Source organism: Camelus bactrianus, chromosome 4 (assembly GCF_048773025.1).
Source record: "Camelus bactrianus isolate YW-2024 breed Bactrian camel chromosome 4, ASM4877302v1, whole genome shotgun sequence".
NCBI classification, from domain to species: domain Eukaryota; kingdom Metazoa; phylum Chordata; class Mammalia; order Artiodactyla; family Camelidae; genus Camelus; species Camelus bactrianus.
The window spans coordinates 49,614,261-49,630,747 of record NC_133542.1 but is presented as its reverse complement, the minus strand read 5'-3'; the positions used below and the strand labels follow the sequence as shown (position 1 = coordinate 49,630,747).

The 16,487-nt window shown below is 38.2% G+C and overlaps 1 long non-coding RNA gene across 1 annotated transcript in view; it reads left to right on the top strand.

Annotated features, from left to right (window-relative positions):
* LOC123616277 (uncharacterized) overlaps window positions 1-16,487 on the top strand; it is a 469,197-nt gene that overhangs the window by 230,612 nt on the left and 222,098 nt on the right. The window contains exon 4 of the long non-coding RNA XR_012506459.1: window positions 15,175-15,359. This is a non-coding gene — a long non-coding RNA (uncharacterized LOC123616277). The remainder of the gene's footprint in view (window positions 1-15,174; window positions 15,360-16,487) is intronic.

Sequence of the window (16,487 nt, the reverse complement as noted above, 5' to 3'; positions counted from 1 at the left end):
TATGTAACATTGCACAGAGCAAAGTCCCCATCTTCCTGGAGTACCTGGTCTGTAGGCAGAGACAGACATACATCCCCATCAGAGTAAAATGAGATTGGTGTTAGAGTAGAAGCGTAACCACCAAAACAACATTTAATTCAGACTGGGGCCTCAGGGAGGGAGGAGATGGAGTCTGAGCCAGGCCTTGGTGGATGAGTAGGAATTCTGCAGGGAGATGAGGGAGGAGAAAGGTGGTTGTGTGTGGGAAGGATGAGATGAGCCATTTAAGGCAGCAGGAAGAGCATATGTTAAAGAACACAGCGCACTGAGAGAATGGTAAGTATTCTCAGGTGACTAAAATACAGATTTTCTGAGGGCCAAGGCAGGAGGCTGACCTGTAGCCAGATTATTATGAATCTAACACGCTGTTCTTACCCACATTCTCCTCCTGGGCAAGTGGGCACTGAGACCCTGGGTCTGCTGTGGGGTTCTGGCCGTCAGGGCTGGATGAGGGCATGTCCCTAGTTATTGGATGGAGAGGGTCCACAGAGTGCTTCCAGGAAGTATGGCAGTACCAGGCCCAGAGCTATAGCATGAAGAGGCCCACCATTCAAAAGGTCAAAGGGGCAGACCTGCCTTTGGCACAGCCAAAAGGAGTGGCAAGGTTGGAGAAGGTGGCCAGGAGGTTGGGACTGATATTAGAGGCAGTTCTCCCTTAGAGGGTGCTTATGCCTCTGCCTGTGGGTAGGTGGCTAAATTGGGACAACACTAAGGAATTTAAAGATTTTTCTTTTTTAGCAGAGGTAAGACATATTCATAGAATTCAGATCTGTGTTTTATAAACATCCTTCTAATGCAGGCAATAAGTAGGATGGGCAGAAGAGGAAAGCCTGGAGCCAAGCAGAGGTCCAGGGAGAGATCAGTAAGTAGCTACAGCATGGAGAAGGGAGAGGAGTTCTCTCCTTCTTTCCTCTCAGATGTTTACTGATCACTTGTTATTTGCTGTGGCTTATGTTAGGTTCCAGGAATGTAGAGATGTGTAAGATATGGACCTGCCCAGAGGTTTCTTTCTGTCTACTGAGAAAGATGCACAAGTACAAGTTATTATGTAGGGTGCTGTGTCAAGAAGAATATAGGTGGGCTTGGCACATGGCTGGCTTTTAAACCTTTATTGAATGAATGAATTAATATAATTGACCATTGTTTAATGTTTGGTGTAGAGGGTGAGAGAGAGGAAATGGCTGAAGATAATCTAATCTAGTTTCTATGACTGAGCAGATGGTGATCCAAGAAGGCAGAACTATAGGGGGAATATTAGGCAGTAGGAAAGATGATGCTTTCCAATGTCATCATAGTAAGGGAGCAAATTTCAGGCTGGTGGGAAAGATATCTTGGAGGATGAGGGTCCTTATGTGCTTACTTTCTGATGTATAAAGTTGTCCGTGTCTTGCCTATATGAAGGACACATGCAGAAGGTGGCTATTAACCATGTTGTCGGCAAGAGATAATTTTCCTTTGCCTTCTCTAAATCTATCCCTCTTTCCAGGGTGAATAACCCTGGATAGTTAAAGCATTCCCATATGCATTACTTTCATTCCTTAACTGTTTGAGGGCTGTGTGGTATTGTGGAAAGTGCATAAAATTAAGGGTCAAAGGCATTAGGCTCGAAACCCACCTTATCCCTCATTACCTGTGTGACTTTGGTCCAATGTTTAACCCTTTCTGAGTTCAACTTTCTTTCATGTAAAGTGGAAATAATAAGTGTGCCCCGCTTCCCTCCCAGGATTCTTGTTAATAACAAATGAGACATGAAAATGCTTCGTGAAGTGTAAAGTGCAACACAGCTGAGAGTTGCCATCATTACTTGGGAAGCTCTTTTCCTTACTTTCTTTGGTTCTACTGCATCTTTCTCAAATAATATGTATAACAGACACCATGAGATTTTTCTTCACCTTAAGCTGACACTCTATGAGTCAAGCTGGTGATGGTGTGAAGTTTGGAGATTGAATCAGGACATCTGTGGTCTGTTTGACACATTACTTGACTCTCCTCCCCAAAAGGGCAGAAAATTTGTTTTCTTAAACTGCATTAAAATGTGCTCAATTTAAACTGCTTCATCCAAATGTCACACATTTAGGGTAGAAAAGGGACTGCTGGGAGTAAGCTACCTAACAGAAGATTTTATTCAATATTAATAAAAATGTCCTCACAATAAGGGTAGCAAAAGGGATGGGAGGGACTTCTGGAATGGCATTGGCATATTGTAGAGAGTTCTTAATAAACTATTAACTATCATGTATCTTACAGTTATTTTACAGATTTTTCAGAGTAAGAAGGTATCAAGGATGTGCTGCACTTACTAAAATGACTTAGAAAGTGTTACCTCTTTTTCTACACTCTGGAAGAAATTATATAAAATTGATGTCATTTCTTTCTTAAATGTTTGGGATAATTTACATCTGGGCCTGGACTTTTCTTTGTTTGGTATTTTTAGATAGCATATTCAATTTATTTAATAGAAACAGAATTTTCACATTTTTAAAATTCCTTTTTGTGTCTGTTTTAGAAAGTTGTGCTGTAAGAATTTGTCTATTTTATCTAAGTTGTCAGATTTATTGGCACAAAATTTTTCATGATATCCTATTTTTATGTTTTAATTTCCGTAGGTTCTGTAGTGATGCTTTGTTTTTCATTTCTGATGCTGAAAATTTGTCCATATTTCTTTTTACTTGATGAATATTGCCAGGAGTTTATCAATTTTATTGGTCTTTTGAAGAGAAGAACCTTTGATTTTGTGTTCATTCTGGTTTTTTGTATAGTTGTTTTCTATTTCATTAATTTCTTCTCTTTATTATTTTCTTCATTCCTCCTTTTTAGAGTTTATTTTTATGTTCTTTTTATTCTAAGTTCTTGAGATAGATGCATAGGTCAATGAATTTTAGTTCTTATTATTTTCTAATATAAGCTTTTAGGTCTATTTCCTCCTCAATACAGTTTTAACTTAACCTCTCCCAGGTTTTCATATGCTGTATAATTGCTATCATTTGATTAAAAATGTGTTTTAACTTCCATTATCATTACATCTTTGACCCAGGGGTGTTGTAAGAATTATATTGCTTAGTTTCCAGACATAGGGGAATTTTTGAGTCTTTTTTTTTTTTTTTGTAACTGATACCTAACTTAATTCCATTGTGGTCAGAAAACATACTTTAAATTATTTCAATTCTTTGAAATTTGTTAAAGCTTGCTTTATGGTTTAGCATATGTCAGTTTTCATAACTATTCCTCATGCACTTGAAAAGAATATGTATTTCATCTTTGCAGTATTCTACATATATCAATTAGATTAAATTTGTTAATTACATTATTTAGGTCTTCTTTGTTCTTACTGGTTTTTTTCTTGCTTATTCTATTATTATGAGAAGTATATTAAAGTTTTCCATAATGATACATGTTTAACTATTTTAGTTCTATAAAATTTTGCCTTATATATATATTGAAACTATGTTACTGGATGCATACAAATTTAGAAATTATTGTATCTTACTGATGAACTAAATCTTTTATTATTATCAAAAGTATCTCTATTCCTGGCAATGATTTTTTCTTAAAATTTACTTTGGTATTTATGTCACTTTCTTTGGCTTAGTGTTTGTGTGCTATATCTTTTCTATCCTTTTGCTTTCAATCTTTCTGTGTCCTTATATTTAAGACTCTTTTAAGCACCTATGAACAGGTTTTATATTTTGTTTTTTATTCAGTTTATAATCTTTATTCTCTAATAGGAATATTTAATATTTATATTTATGTAAATGTTATGTTTATATATTAGTTTATGCGTATAATTAAATCTTTTCTGTTTGCTTTACCTGTTTTATGATTTCCCCCTTTTTGTATAAATAAATTTCTTTTATTGTTACTATGTTACATTTTCCCTATTAGTTTTTCAGAGATAGACACAAATATATGTGTGTCTTTTTTTTTTGAAATTGTAAATTTTAATGTATTACGTCAGATGATAGGAACATTAGTGACTTCTGGGTATGTCTTCCTCAGTCCAAGATTGATATTTTGGATAAATCTGAGGCTCCCAGTCTTTTTGCCACTATAGTTTGCGCAGGAATGCTCTCAAAGGCCTTCCTGAACCAACATAGCAGGATGAGTTTTCCAGCTGGGTGACTTCGGCTGTCCAAGTGTATGTGTGTCTTTAATGGCTAGCCTAGCAATTAGGACATGCAAACTTGACTTATTACAGTTTAATATAAATTAATACTTTTATCACTTTACTGACAATGCTAGAGACTTGGAACACTTTAATTCTGTTATCTACTCCCATATTTCATGTTATTCTACACACCTTTTTGACCACACAAGATAGTATGATTATTACAGTCAGTATTCATGAATATTTGCCCACATATTTATGCTTACCATTATTCTTCATTCTTTCTTGTATTTGAATGTTTTGGAGGAATCATTTTTCTTCTTTCTGAGGAAGTTCCTTCAGCATTCCTTCCAGCACAGGTTTGCTGGTGATGAACTCTCTCAGAGCCTTTTTTTAAATCTAAAAGTCTTCTCACATTGCCTTCACTTTTTAGGAAAAAAACTTTTTACCTTGAAAGATTTAAACTTACGGATATTTTCAACACAGGACAAAGAGATCCCATATACCCTCACCCAGGTTCTTTGTTAGTATTTTACCATATTTGTCTCTCTCTTTATTAATACATTTTTTCTGAGCCATTTAAGAGTAAACTGTAGACAGGATGCCCCAATACTTCTTAATATTTCAGTGTATATTTCCTAAAAACAAGGATACTCTACAACATACCTACAGAACAAACATCAAAATCCATACAGTAATTAGAAATGTTCTAATTGTCCTAATGATGTCTTTTACAGATGCAGGATATAATCCAGGGTCTTGTGCTGCATTTAATCATTGTGCCACTTTAGTCTTGAGTAGTTCTTTACTCTTTCCTTACCTTTCATGACTGATATTTTTGAATAGTCACATAATTTTATAGAAATGTTTCTCAACTTGGATTTCTCTAGTGCTTCCTAATGATTAGATTCAGGTTATGTTTGTTAGGAAAACCATAGAAGTGATGATATGTTCTTCTCAGTGCATCATATCAGGTGGCATGTAATGTTGATTTGTCCCATTAATGGTAATGTTTTGTCACTTGGTTAAGATGGTTTCTGCAAGGTAACCACTCTAAGATTAATGAATAACTATTTTGTACTTAGCAATGAATAAATATTTTGTGTTCACTAACTGATAAATATTTTAGGGTGTGATACTTTGGAATGTAAATATCCTGTTCCCCATCACATTTTCACCCATTAATTTTAGCATCCATTGATCATTTTGCCTGAAATGACAACTTTCTAACTTGTATTATTCGTTCTATATTTATTAGTTGGCATTCTATTTTAAGGTACAGCTTTTTCTTCTCTCTCACTTATTTTTTATTCATTTATTTGTTTGTGTCAGTATAGACTCATAGATTATAATTTTATTTAATGGGTTATAATGTATGGTTGTAATTACTTATTTTGATGCTCAAATGTTTCCTGATTTGGCCAAGCATGAGCATGTGTGTTTGGGAGACCAGATAGGTGGAAGGAGGGAACCCTTTCAAACTGGCCTTGTGTATTTTTGACATATTCCCAATATTTTTTAGCACTTTCTTACTTTTTAAAATCACAAGATGTTCCTGGCTCATCTTGTACTTTCCTTGGGCTAGGACATCTTTCCAATGGGCTGTGATTCCTTTCAGCAGAGAATAGTATTTTAGAAACAAAAATCTGGGCTACTAGGGGTGATCTGGTATATCATGGATTCTAGGTCCTCTTTCTTGGTGGAAATAGCTAGGAAATGTATCCATGTACACACCTTTCCACACCACATAAATTATATCTATCTAAATTAAAAGTCATAAGTTCACATTGAAACATCCAACTGAACACCTTTTCCATATTTGAAACTCTTTTCTATGATAATGAGAAATCTGGGTCCCATTATCCTCAATATATTTCAGATATGCTTATTTACTCAATAACTCTGTATGTAACCACTCCTAGCCCATGTGGTGTCTTTGTGTGAAATAAGAAAAGATGTCCCTTCTGAATAAATTCCACCTGTCCCAGTATGCACAGCTTTTTGAGTGAGAGGCTCGATTTCAGGCCCCACTAAACCTTTAGCTGGTTGCCTTTGTACAGTGAACAACTTTCATAACCTACAGCAGTCCTGTCAATTTCACTGTCCTCCTGACAGTTATTCCTTAATTCTTCTTTTAGTATAATTAAAATTTATATGGAACACTGACAAAGATGGCACAAATAAAAAGCAGTTTGGGTCCAATAAGCTATCTCATTTTATTTTTGCCTAACTAAACTCTTGTATGTGGTTTTTTCAAAGTTACTCATATTCTGAGGAATAGAGAGCTCAGGAAAATTTGGATGTGTTAACTCTGCTCTGCTAAGCCCTGGTGTTACTGCAGCTGATATATGGCATGCCTTTGGGCTTAGGAATTTTAGAAAAGACAAAGTTAGGGGGAAAGCACTGAAGGATAAGCAAGGTTGGGAAGATGTGATATAGAGGAAGAGAAAGAGAGAGAAAAGAATATATCAGCCTGAGAATATATAGAAGGAAGTAGCTGAAGGGACCCTGATTGGCCCATAAAGAATTTTAAGGGGATTTTGTAATTGTTTCATATCCTCCCTTTCTAATTTTCTGATAAGCACTCATAGAGAGAGGAAGAAATTTTTTATTTTCCAACCTCAATGTCACTGCCAATTTGAAATCTTCTCTAATTTCTACTCTCATATTTCCATAGCCCCAGCCCCAAATCATGGCAGAAATTTGATTGTGAGGTGGCACAAGCCTGAGATAGAATGGAGAGGAAAGAGTCATCTAGGATCAAAGAGGGCACAATGACAATAGTCACAATAGCTAATATGCATTGGGCATTTACTATGTGCCAATCACTGTTCTGTGTGCTTTCCACACGTTCACTCATTTTAGCTCAGGACTTGCACAATGAGTAAGGTATTATTACTGTCACCCCTGTTGTACAGATGAGATAAAAGACTCAGAGATGTTGAGTAACCTGACCAGGGTCAGATGGTTATTGAGGGGTCACATGTGCATTCTATAACCAAGAAGCAAACCCAGGTAGCTTGACCCTGGGGCCTTATCAGTGTACTGCGCTACCTCTGACAGTGGGAAGGGGAATTGAGGTCTCCCTTAAGTCTCCTCCAGGAGTCCCTGATTGTCTAGAAGCAAAGTTGGTTTTCAGAGGCTGACCAAGCATGGGTATGGATGTTTGGGGGACCAGAGGCAGGTAATGAGAAGGTGTGTGCAATGACACAGAACCAGGACTAGAATGAGACATATGGGCACCTTTGAAAAAGAGAATCTCGAAATGTTTGTTTAATATTTAGTAGGTTCAGGGAGAAACTGATTTTCTAGTAATAAAAATGGTGTGCCTCTTTATGTTAAAAAAAGATTTATTATGTCTACTCAATGCATATAACACTTTTATCTATTTAGAATTATCTAGGAATTGCGAATTTTCAGAATCAGATACCTTTTGGGGAGGTATACTAAAGAGTTTAAATTTTTAATAATAAAAGGAATTGCTCATTTCCAGTGAACAGCACTTTACTATGTACTATTTGATTTTAGAATACTAGCTGGCTAGTCTCAGAGTTTGTGGTGCATCCAGTAGATGCACTGTATACTTTGCATGTGCAAAGAATGAAAATACTCACCTTGGACTGGTTAGTGCCGACTAAGAATACTTTTAAAATTTCTATTCCAATCAATGTATTACATTGTTTTCAGCGGGTCCAACTTACATATTGGCAGTTTTAAAGGAATCATGCAGAAATCTGAGTTTGTAGGCACCATATTACTATTTTTCCAATGTTTTATTATTCCTTATAGATTGGTATCCCAAGCAGCTAGAGCCAGAACAGGTTATCGCAGGCTGTAAGAAGTCTCAATGTTAATCTCTTCTAACAGACTCATGAAAGTTGAGTCCTTTCCTTAGAAATGATCAGTAGACTGGACAAGCTTAATGGCTATGGTCAACAGTGAAGTGCAGCACTGGGTGGGAGTTTGAACTTGTTGACCTGTCACGTCTCTTCTAAACATTAGAGCCTGTGAGTCTACGACTTTGGGTGTGGATGACCCAGGACCAGGAAGAAGAGCCTCAGGGAAATTTCCAAGCCTTGTTCAGTGTATGAAGTCCAGCGATCATGTGATGAACATGATCAGTTTAGATGGAGATGAGCTAGGTAACCCCACCTACGTGAAAGTTGAAATCTTTTTAGTAAATATGTGGGTCCTATTCATCTCAGGCAAAAGCAGGAGAAAGAATGACTTCCCAGATAGTGGGTCTAGAAAGACTGTGCCCCATAATTTTTCTTGAGACTTATCTTCTTCCAGCCATCATCTTCATCATCCCCATCACCACCATCATTAAAAGAATTGGCAACTTCTGAGATTTCTAATGTGCCAGCTTCTGCTTACACTTCTGCCTGTGATTTCTTTGTCTTTTTCAGTATCTGGGGATTTGTCTTTCTTTTGAGCCCAGATATGTATTTTTAAATGGTTATTTATATTGCCCAACATATATGTGTTATAAGAGAGGAGAAGAATAAATTAATTCCAGCTCCAGTCGGCCATGTTGCTGCAATCTCCCACAGAAATTTATTTATTCATTCAACATCAACAAATATTTAGTAATTGCCTATTATGTGGCAATTACCACTCTAGGTTTTAGGGATAAAACAGACAAAAATCTTGGTCTTCATGAGGCTTAGTTTCCTGTAGAAGTCTACATAGGACTTACAATGTGCCAGGAGAGTATTCTAAGCTTTACATATATTAACTCATTTGGTCATCACAGTTATCCTGTGAGAAAAGTGCCATTATTGTCTCCATTTTACAGATGAGGAAACTGAGGCACACAGAGGTTAAGTCATGTGCCCAAGGTCACTCTGATAGTGAGTAGAAGAGCTAAGCAGGCAGATGCCATGTCCATGGCTTAACCACTATACTTTATGCATATTATGAGGCCTTTATGTGAATCTATGCCTAGAATATGGTGGGCTCTTGATAATTGTTTGGTGAATGAAATGAAATGAATGGCTGCACTGTACTATATCACCTGCTGTTTGTCTGCCCTCCAGCAGATTCTGAGTTCCTTGAAGATAAAAACAAGGTCTTCTCTGGCCTTATCTATAGTGCCAAAGACAGGGCCTGCATGGAGTACCTGCTCAATAAAATATTAAACACTGGAATGAATGAACTGCCAGATGGTTCCTGGAATGACAGTGCTTCTCAACTTTAGCATGCGTTAGGAGGTACCTGGGAGCCTGGGAAAAGGGAGACCACAGGATTGCACCCTCAGGTCTTGGACTCTTCATTTTTAATGGGTGCCTCCCTCTGGTAACACTCTGTAGGGAGTGAATAACTGAGAGCCACAGGGCACCACGGGTGGCTGGTAGGTCACTGAGGTCTTGACAGTTTGGAAGCTTTGATGCCTCATTTTAGAGAAAACCCTTGAAAATCAGCAAGGAGTGATTTACTCCCCAGGGAACCCCAGGAAATTGCCTTCAATACATAGAGTGACTCAGACCTGAGTCTCAAGGTCATCATCTCAGATTTGATGTTCCACAGATTGTAATAAAGAGATACATTCTGCCATCTAACATTGCTGAGCAAGGCACCTGAGGCTTATCTGACACATCCCAGTTCCTGTCAAAAGTGACAGTTTGAACTGCAGCATTGATTTTTGGAAGTCATAGTGTAGGTATTTGCACAGAAACCCTCAAACAACAGAAGTTTAAAAAGTGGAAGGCTATTATACAATAAAATGAACACTGGGTAAAGAATCCTTTCTCTTAACTGTTCCTCATTGTTATCTGCTAAGTGAAAAGATTGAATTAAATGATCTCTGAAGGTCTTCCCTTTCGTAGTGTTTGTAGTAATATCTCTCATTTATTGCATGCCTACTGTGTGCCATGCACTATGTGGGACTTTACCTTTATTGTTTCTAGTAGCTAATTCTCTGAATTATGTGACATCATAGTTATTATGCTACCAGAGAGATGTGTTATTTATTTGTTTGTCTAACATCAATGGATAGCTTCCTGTGTGCCAGGCATCAGGCAAATACTGAGTCCTTTGCCAGGCACTGAGGCGTAAGTTGCCCAATATTACAAAGTTAGGAAGTAGTAGGGTGGGAATCAACCTTCAGTATGTTAAACTAAGGTGTGAGCTCTTTCTTCTTCCTCTCCCACATTTTTTTCTAAGACTCCATGTCTATAAAATAGGTGTGAGATCACTGACATTTTTTCCCCTAATTTCTGTACCAGTGATTCCTGTGGTTACACATTAGAATCATCCAAAACTGTACTTCAAACCCATTAGATAACTATCTCCAGTGGCGGGTGGGGAAGAGAGGGGAGAAGAATCAATGTCTTCTTTTAATAATTCCCCAGGTGATTCAAATGTGTTTCCAGAATTGAGCACCAAATACTATAAATTCTAATTTAAAAAATTATTTCTAGTTGTGGTAAAATCACAACATAAAATTCACCATCTTGACCATTTTTTAAGTGTATGGTTTAATAGTGCTTTAAGTACATTCACATTGTTATGTAACTAATCTCCAGAACTCTTCATCTTCCTAAGCAGAAGCTCTGAACCCACTAAATGATAACTCCTCATTCCCCTGCCCCAGCCCCTAGCAACCACCATTCTACTTTCTGTCTCTATGAATTTGCCCATTCTAGGTATCTGATATAAGTGGAATCATACAGTATTTGTCTTTTTGTGACTGATTTATTTCACTTAACATAATGTCCTAAAGGTTCACCCATGTTGTAACATGTGTCAGAGTTTCCTTGCTTTTTAAGACTGAATAATACTCCATTGTATGTATGTGTGTGTATATATATGTATATTCGACATTTTGTTTAGCTATTCATCCATCAGTGGACACTTCCAGCTTTTGGATATTGAAAATAATGCTGCTGTGAACATGGGTGTATAAATATCTGTTCAAAACCCTGATTTCAATTCTGAGTACATACCCAGAAGTGGAATTGCTGGATCATATGGTAATTCTATTTTTAATTTTTTGAGGAATGTTTTTCACAATGGCTACACCATTTTACATTCTCAGCAGTGCACAAGGGTTCCAATTTTTCCACATTCTCATCAACACTTGTAATTTTCTGTTTTTTTATGGTAACAGTCCTCAAGGGTATGAGGTTGTAGATTCTAGTTTGTTTGTATGTATGTATATATTTATTTATTTATTCATATTGAAGTACAGTGAGTTACAATATGTCAATTTCTGGTATATAGCACAATGTCTCATTCATATATATATATATATATATATATATATATATTCATTTGCTTGTTATTTTTCATTAAAGGTTATTACAAGATATTGAATATAGTTCCCTGTGCTATACAGAAGAAATTTGGTTTTTTATCTATTTTTATATATAGTGACTAACATTCACAAATCTCAAATTCCCAAATTTATGCCTTTCTGCCCCCTTTTCCTGATAACCATAAGATTGTTTACTATGTCTGCAAGTCTGTTTCTGTTTTGTAGATGAGTTCATTAGTGTCCCCCCCTTTTTTTCTCATATTCCACATATGAGCGATATCATATGGTATTTTTCTTTATCTGTCTGACTTACTTAACTTAAAATGATGATCTCTAGGTCCATCCATGTTGCTACAAATGGCATTATTTTATTCTTTTTTGTTGCTGAGTAGTATTCCATTGTATAAATATACCACCTCTTCTTTATCCAGTCCTCTGTTGATGGACATTTTGGTTGTTTCCACGTCTTGGCTATTGTTTATAGTGTTTCTTTGAACATTAGTGTGCATGTATCTTTTCGAATTAGCATTCCCTCTGGATAAATGCCCAGAAGTGGGATTGCTGGATCATATGGTAAGTCTGTTTTTAATTTTTTGAGGCATCTCCATACTGTTTTCCGTAGTGGCTGCACCAAACTACATTCCCACCAACAGTGTAGGAGGGTTCCCTTTTCTTCACAACATCTCCAGCATTTAACATTTGTGACTTTTGAATGATGGCCATTCTGACTGGTATGAGGTGATACTTCATTGTAGTTTTGATTTGCATTTCTCTAGTAATTAGCGATACTGAGCATTTTTCATGTGCCTATTGGCCGTTTGTATGTCTTCATTGGAGAATTGCTTGTTTAGGTCTTCTGCCCAATTTTGGATTGGGTTTTTTTTTTTTTTCTTATTAAGTCGTATGAGCTCCTTACATATTCTGGAGAAGAGGGGTGCAGTACCAGATGAGCAGTCACTTAGACAGGAGCATCAAGAAGGATGCTAGATTGGAAAGGTGAATCTAAAAGTTATTTTTAAAGGAGAAACTATAAGCTTTGAAAACAGATTGAATTTGAGGACTCTGAGAGGGAGCAGAAGCTTCTTTCAAAACTATCAACATTCTGGAGATGAAGTAGTTATCTTTTCAAAGGAGACTGTAGGTGTAAGGAAGAGCCCCCAAATTGGTATTAGGCTTGTATTTGATTACAAGAGACAGAAACCAAACCCCCAACTATTAATGACTTAATAAGATGGAAGTTTATATTTCTGTCACTAAAACAAGCAGAACGAGCAGATCAGGATTCAGATAACTGACCAGGGTTTCCATGGTCACATCAACTTCCATGTTGCCAAAACCAGACTTGTATTCCTGTCTACCTTTGCTCTTTCTCCTCCTTTTACTTTCACAGACTGTTAAAATCCAGGATTTCTCTCATTTGATTGCCCACAATTAGCCAGGAGTACATGCCATTGTACATCTGCAATGTGTTTTGATCTGCCCTCTCACTTGGCCCCTCCAGGCCCAGGTCAGGCCTCAGCTCTCTCCTTTGGGCCTTTACCACAACCTCCTCATGTGGTCTTCTAGTCTCTTCTCCAGTCCATCCTTTCATGGCTGCCAAGTATGCCTTTCCAGAGAACACACCATTCCTGACTCAGAGCTCTTTGATGATCTCTCCTGTAGCTTCTAGAGTAGTTAGAACTCTTTAGCTTGACACTCAAGGCTCTAGGTCAATTAACTAAAATCTTGCCCTCTAAAACAATTACTTAATTTCATTTTAACATCATCATTTTAATCTCATCTAATTTTCAAGGCACTTTAAGGGTGATGACTTTTAAGTAGATTTCTCTTTAGGAGAATTAATGACAAGAAGAAACCACTTTAGTTGAAGTGTTTTCACATTTAAGGCCAAATAAGAAGCTGACAGCACTCTGCTTTTTCAAATGTAGTCCAATTTTGTCTTGTTAGATCAAGACTATGTTCTTTACCAAAGATCCATGAGTTTTTTGGGTTCCCTTTTGGTCCCCACAAGTCAGAGTTAGGAAGTTAAATCTGAGAACCATTGACCTGACACCCAGAAAGCGGCCTGGCTGAGGGGCTGGAAGAGCCTGAGAGTTCCTGCCTTTGTGAAGTCTGCCCTGCCCTGGATGATGCTGGGAAAGAGATATGATCTTCCCCCTCTGTCCAGAGGAGGGAGCAGAGATGGGCCAAGGAAGGGTATTTGTGTTTTTTAAGAGCATCTTTCTAGGCCTGACTTGAGATGGATGACTCACCTCTTGTGTGACCTTGTGTCACTGTTGTGTGGCCTTGGCATTTTGTCATTTATACGTTGCCTAACCCATAAAATGGAGACCAATCACAGGCATCCCCCCACCTTGCTTCTGTTGTTATCCAGTTCAAAGATGCTGAATTTGAAACCCTTTCTCACTTCATCTAGCTTGTGGGAGTTTTAATACCTCCTCTATTCGTTTCCATGGCTCCCATAACAAACTACCACAAACTAGATGGCTTAAAACAACAGCAACTTCTTCTCTCACAGTTCTGGAGGCTAGAAATACAGAATCAAGGTGTCAGCAGACCCTTACTCTCTCCAAAGGCTCTAGGGAAGAATTTTTCCTTGCCTCTTCCTAGCTTCTGGTAGTTGCCAGAAATCCTTGGCACTCCTTGGCTTATAGATGCATCCCTCCAATCTCTACCTCTGTAGTCATATGCTATTCTTCCTGTGTGTCTGTGTTTCTGTTTTCTCTTCTTATACAGTATGACCTCATCTTAACTAATTACATCTATAAGGTTCCATGTGGACATGAATTTTGACGGCCATTATTAAACACAGTATACTCCCTTGTTTTCTCTTGTAAGAAGTAAATAAGATAACACAGGCTAAGGGCTTAGCACAGCACTGCTATGGAGGGTGTAGTGAGTGGGTGCTCTTACTACTGTTGCTGTTGCCGTTGCACTATTTGCTCTTCCTCCTGTTGCCATTGCATTGTTTGCTCTTCCTCCTTCATGATCCCCCTCTCTCTGCTCCTACCTCAGCTACACAGACTTGGGCTTTGATCTGCTGAAATGAATCAAATAACAATGAATCTAAAATTCTCTTCCATAAGGGAAAAATGGGTTAATTTTTGCAAAGAGAGAGAATAAGAGGGGATGCTGATTAGGTGCCTCATTAAAATAATCAATGAATGGAAAATGAAGGATTAATAGGGTCAAGTTGGCCTAGGCAAAAATATTTTGGGGGCCTCTAACAACTATACATCCAACTAAATTCATATTTAACAAACAACTGATAGGCTTTGTGTGTCTGTAGTCTGTGCTGTGAGGGTTGGAATGGTGTCAAGAGGGGCAGAAGGAGCCTTTGAGGGTTATGGAAATTGGTCCAAGGAGACATGGGAAAGAGGCAACACAAGGTAGATGGGTGGGAAGGACACCAGATACCCAGATTCTAGTCCTGTCTCTGCCTTTGATGCCACGTGCAATTTTGAGCAGGTCTCTTCCCCTCTCTATGTTGCAGTTTCCCTGTCTCTGAAATAAGGGGTTAGGCCATGAGAGCTCTGGGACCACATGCCTGTGAGGGGCTTGGAGAGGAGGAAGTGATAAAGAGAGGCACACAAGAGCTCTGCTCCAGGGCTTAAGAAAAGTCACCCACCTCTTATACCACTTATAAAAATTGGACAGTTCACGGTAAGATGCTGCATAATATATAAACTTCTCTGATCTATTTTTCACATATGATCTTCAGAACAACTCTGAGAGGTAGATGAATTTAGGTGTTTGTATTCCTGTTTTGCAGTTGGGAAACTGAAGCTTGAAGCAGGTTGTCCTGACTACAAACACAGTGTGTTTTCAAGATGCCACAATGATGGTTGCCTCTTGGCTCAGCACCAGCTCCCTCCAGGAGTGGAGATGAGTTCCTGGGCACCACGTCACCCAACACAACGCCACACGCTGTGCATGCTCTACGAATAGCTCTTGGTGGTGAGTGATTCAGACCTTGGGGAGGAAGGAGAAACTAATGAACATGGTATGATTCCGCTAACACATATTTATCCAGCATCTACTGCCATGTGCCAGGCACTGCCCTTGGCTCTGTGGACTCAGGAGTGAACAAAACAGACACAGTCACTGTCCTCAGGAAGCTCAGAGTCTCTCAGGAAGACAAGCACTTAACCAATAATTACCAAAGTTTAATGGAACAAATATAAGCATGTGATATACTGTAGAGGACAGGTTCCTAGTGCTTTGAGTGAGAAGGCTGAAAAGGTTCTGGGAGGAGCCAGGGAAGGCTTCTCTGAGGAGGTGAGGCTGCAGCTGAAACCTGTCAGAGTAAAGGAGGTGGGGCTGGCGCTGGCACTGAGGGTGGACCCAAGGCTTACGGGAAAGCTAGAAAGGAGCCCAAAACAAAGGTTCTGTTTTACTTCCTTTGTTGTAACTCTAACTTCCCTAAAGGACACCTTGAAAAATAGAGAAAATGGTTTCAGGAGCTGTTATTTTTTTTGCCACCCCATACTCGAAACTGGGCGCAATAAAGGAAGTTTAACGTGAAACTTCTAATGCACTATTAATTAATTAATTAATTAACCCACAGTGCATTAAATGTATAATGTATTTAATGTAAAAACGAAAGCTCCAGAATCATCCAGTGCCTTGAGTGGACTCCAGGCCTTTGTTTCCATTTGTGAGGCAACTCCACTTGCATTGGTCCTCAGAGGTTTCGAAACTGACCTTTTCTTCACCTTAGAAGCTGGGAGGGTGTATCCAAGGGATGAGAGCATGAATGGGTTTGAGTGTTGAGTGGATAAGCAGTAGCTCCACTACCATTCTTTCCCCTCTCCACTCATGCCCCTTCCTGGGCTTCCCACACTGTGAAGTCTACTCCTGATCACTCCTTTCCTTTCTTGGTAAAGGCCAGCTCAGGAAATGATATAGACACACACTAGAAAAGTAATCCAAAAAATCTTATGATGTCTCAGTTCTTTTCCTTATTAACTCCATGGCTACAGTTTCCTCGTCTGTAACATGGGGATGATAATGCCTACTTCATAAGATTAGTCCTTTGAATTTTTCAGACTTTGCATTTTATAGATGTAGCAACTCAGAAAATTA